The 4,608-nt window shown below is 30.7% G+C and overlaps 1 long non-coding RNA gene across 2 annotated transcripts; it reads left to right on the forward strand.

The window, feature by feature from the left end:
• Positions 1-1,857: 1,857 nt before the first annotated feature.
• On the forward strand, positions 1,858-4,332 carry LOC127712287 (uncharacterized). Of its 2 annotated transcripts, none has more exons than XR_007987015.1 (3): positions 1,858-2,151; positions 2,621-2,777; positions 3,908-4,332. It is a non-coding gene; the product is annotated as an uncharacterized LOC127712287 (long non-coding RNA). The 2 variants fall into 2 exon arrangements; XR_007987016.1 differs by lacking the exon at positions 3,908-4,332 and adding an exon at positions 3,831-3,901.
• Positions 4,333-4,608: the final 276 nt, after the last annotated feature.

Consider the following 4,608-nt stretch of genomic DNA (forward strand, 5'->3'; position numbering starts at 1 on the left):
TTCATATGCTTCTTTATTATTCAAATAAATCTTTCAACAAGGGTTCTACAGTGATCCCAAGTCCACAAGCTTTCATTTTATACCAAAACTACCCAAATATACCCGCCATTGACAAAGATACAGCTATGCGTAGGAACTATTTTGTTTAAAATATGTACTACTTTCTTGTATGTTCTTTCTGACCGGGCCTGAATTAGTGGTTCTATACCTATAGCAACTTCTTAACAAGTTTTTCCTTTGTCATGTAGTATAATGTATAGATAATACTGAATATAATTTGTCTGAGATGTATCCAGGCACACAGGTAATATCTAATAAAAATAATATAAATTTACACTTAAAAAAGGGAAGACAGAATTATGTTTTAAGGGTGTGGGGTTGACTCAAAGGATCATGGTGGTCATACATTATAAATCATTGGGTATATAAAGCAATAGGGAATTTCTAATATCAAAGGATGGGGGCAACATCCTATATAAATCCTCCATGGAAAACACTGGAAAAGCATGCATCTACCCTACTGAAAATGAGTACGGGATTCCACTGGATTTCCAGTGAAATTACACTGGTATTCAGTGGAAAAAAATATTCCGATGGAATCCCATTAGAATTTCATCCAAAACATCTGAAATATTTTTCACACTGTAATTCCAATGGAAAATCAGTGAAATTTCCAATGAAACTTCCAAAGATTTTCCAATTAATTTCCAGTGGAATATTATTGTTTATATTTCAGTGGAGTTTTGATTTAATGCAAATATTCCAGTGGAATTTTGGACTTAGAAATTTAAAGGAATATATACTTCTAATTTAAATTTTTCAAATAATTAAGTGCATGATTATTATATAAAGGATTTAATTTGTAGCATATAATTTGCTGGCCTGATAAGAAATTAAATATTATAATCATGATAATATAAGGGATGTATTATGAATATTTCATAAACCTACATATATACATGTATATGAAACATTTGTTCAAAAAATGTTACATGGTTAAATGTAATATGAAATCACTTGCCTAGTAACAAATGAAAATAATCATTTGGTCTGAAAGACCCCCCCCCCCCCCCCCCCACACCCATATAAAATAAGTAAAATGGTAGCTCCTCAGATGTAGGGTGAATATAATGCATCACCATATAGCCTATGAGTATGACACATTGAAAGGATACATTTTAACTATTAAGAAATAAAATTAAATGTGCAATAATCAGATAATATAAATAAAGAAATGAATATTTTATATCAAATTGGGTTGAGAATAAGATTCTGGTTGATTTAACGAACAAAAACAATTAAGATTCTTTTTGAAAAATGTGCATGGCTCTTAAAAGGGCCGTTTTAAACAGATCTGTTGCAGAAATTATCTTCAGACTGTACGAATAATTTGTTAGGATAACTCCGTTTTTTTCTTCAAGTGACCGTACTGGCAACTGCCCTGCACTACAGTCTACATGTATACAATAATATAATTATTTCTCCTTTGACTTCATCATGTTCATTAACTGTTACTGGTCTACTGTTCTTTTGAAAAAAGTAAAGTGAACGGCTTTCATTTTCCACATTGTTCTATAAACTGTTTCGGTATCTTAACTTTGTCCGTGTGATGAATTTTTCATCATTTTCATGTCCTGAACTCGGCACTGGAACTCGGGTCATATAAGTTAATCTATAGAAACATTTCACATATAATCCGCTCCAATCAATTGTACGCTAAATGTCAGTGTTTTTGGCATAATTTGAGCAGAAAATTCGTGAAACTGTAGTCTATAATGTTGTTTTTCAACACACATGTTTACATTCATGGAGGCTGCCATTTTTTTCTACCAGACTATATTTATAACCGCTGATTTGATTGGATAACTCTATATCCGGGATTTCCGATCGGCCAATCAGATAGTCGTTATCATTAATACACGGAATGTGTTCAAATTTGAAACTAAAAATATTGTACGAGTATGTATCCTGTCCAGCATTGTCCAGCTGTGGTTACATTAATCATGTTAATAATAATTAATACTCAACAACCTTCGATAAATAAAGAAATAGACATTAAAGGCAGAACATTTAGGTATGACATTAGCTGTTGAACCAAGAATTTACGATGAGACGATGTGCTGATGTAGGGCAGACGTACAGCAGATACAGGTAATTTTTAAGAGATTTTACATTTGATTTTTACATCATGAATATTTTTAATTAAAATTAAAAAGAAAAGATATATACCCCCTTTAGTTTTATTCATGGGCTCTGTTAGTTCACACTTTGAGGATGACCATTTGGTGTTCTGAAAAGGGGGAGGTGGGAATGTAATAATAATTTTATTATTCAATATTAAATTACATTGTGTGCCTTCACAATCAAGGAAAGATGTTTACAGTTTACTACACAATCTCAGGCACATTCAACTTAATTTTGTCATGTTCTGATTTGGATGGACATGCAACACAAAAAATCCCTAAAGGTTAATATTGTGTTTTAGAGTCTTTATACTTAACTGAAAGAAGCTTCTTAATTATATATGTACATTGTATGATAAATATCAGTAATATATGATGCATACAGGTCATGACCAGAATTAAAAATGATTAATAAAATGTTTTTACATTTTTTTTAGGTTGTCCATATATTAAAAGGGATTGATCATGGTGAAGGTACAAAGCTGCAAAAATGATGACTGTGCATCGATCAATATCCACTCAATAATATGAAAACACGATGAAAACAAACGAACCAGCAGCAGAAAAGAAATTTGAGTATAAGATTATTGAAAGGTACTTATTGAATTATTTTTTCATCCTTCCCACACTTGAAATAAAAATACATTAATCATGTTAATCATTCACATCTATAAGCTGTAAACACATCTCAAAAACATTGATCTGATCATCATGCACAATGGTTAATCATGGCTATTATGTGAACAAAATGAGGTGTCTGGTATGCTTCAACCAGATAGTAAACCAACAACAAACACAACACAAAGGGAAAGATAATATGAGGCTAAATAAAAATATATGCGTGGTTCCAATTACCTTACCTACCTTTTTGTTTAGTCTTAACAATAGCCTACCCTAAAGATTTTTTTGTCATTTTTCAGTAAGTACTGAAGTCAAAATGTTGCTCCCATAGACATGATAGACTCAATGTAAAAAAAAACCATAAAATAAAAAAAATTCTAACTACCCTATTTTTTTTTAAATATAACTGGAACCACACATACTATTTTATTTGGCTTTGAGAGACACCTGATCCATGAACAATAAAAGTCTATTTTGATAAAAAGAGATGTGTGTTATAAGTCTAAGAGACAGCAACCCAACAACTATAGCCAAAGATATCTAGAGAACACATAGTCTTCAACAATAGACATACATGTGTCTAAATTGCTCTTAGTGTATAAATGTTGTGAATAAATTACACACAAACACAAATAAAATATATATGCCAGTAACATATATTTTTGAATAATTGCAGACATGATAGACTCAATGTAAAAAAAAACCATAAAATAAAAAAAATTCTTACCTACCTACCCTAATTTTTTTTAAATGTAACTGGAACCACACATACTATTTTATTTGGCTTTGAGAGACACCTGATCCATGAACAATAGAAGTCTATTTTGATAAAAAGAGATGTGTGTTATAAGTCTAAGAGACAGCAACCCAACAACTATAGCCAAAGATATCTAGAGAACACATAGTCTTCAACAATAGACATACATGTGTCTAAATTGCTCTTAGTGTATAAATGTTGTGAATAAATTACACACAAACACAAATAAAATATATATGCCAGTAACATATATTTTTGAATAATTGCAGACTGGAGCATGGTATTGTAATGTTATTTTAATTCAAAATTCTATGCATGTTATGATGTATGATTTTTTTTCTTTCAGATTAATCGATGAAGACTTAATGGAACAGGATTGGAATGCAGAAACTTTGGACTTAATTCATGAATAATATCAATGGATGATGAAGAAAACTGACCAAACTGACAAAGTATTTCGTATGCATGTAAACTGGACATTTTTGTTTGGTTAATGCACAATAAACAAATTTGTAAAATTGAAAATTAAAACCATTTGTGAAAGATTTCAAGAGGACCAAAAGTTACCATGGACTTATGAATGATTTAACCAGAAAAATGATTTACATGTACAATTAAGTAAATACATCTTTGACTAAAAAATGATAATTTATCAACGTTAATATTTTAAAGAGGTTGATCTTTTCGTTTAAAAGGTCTTAAATGTGGATGATGTATAAACTGTTGTAATTTCTTTAATTGTTGACTTGCATTAAAATGGTTATTGTCTTATTTCAAGTTTTCTTATTAATTCATTCAAAAATAAGCAGTGCATGCAAAATGATATCTAACATTTCAGTGGAATTGTCAATTTCCATTGAAATATCACTGGTTTTCTTTGGTTGATTGTTACAATTTCCAATGGAATTACCACTGGTATCCCAGTAGAAAACAATAAATGTCCAGTGGGAAAACAATGGTATTCCAACGAAGTTTTCACTGGTATTCCAATGGAATTTCCACTGTATTCCACTCGAGTATTCACCGGAATCCCACTGGATATTCCAC

This window comes from Mytilus californianus, unplaced genomic scaffold (genome assembly GCF_021869535.1).
Source record: "Mytilus californianus isolate M0D057914Y unplaced genomic scaffold, xbMytCali1.0.p SCAF_8, whole genome shotgun sequence".
Taxonomy (NCBI): domain Eukaryota; kingdom Metazoa; phylum Mollusca; class Bivalvia; order Mytilida; family Mytilidae; genus Mytilus; species Mytilus californianus.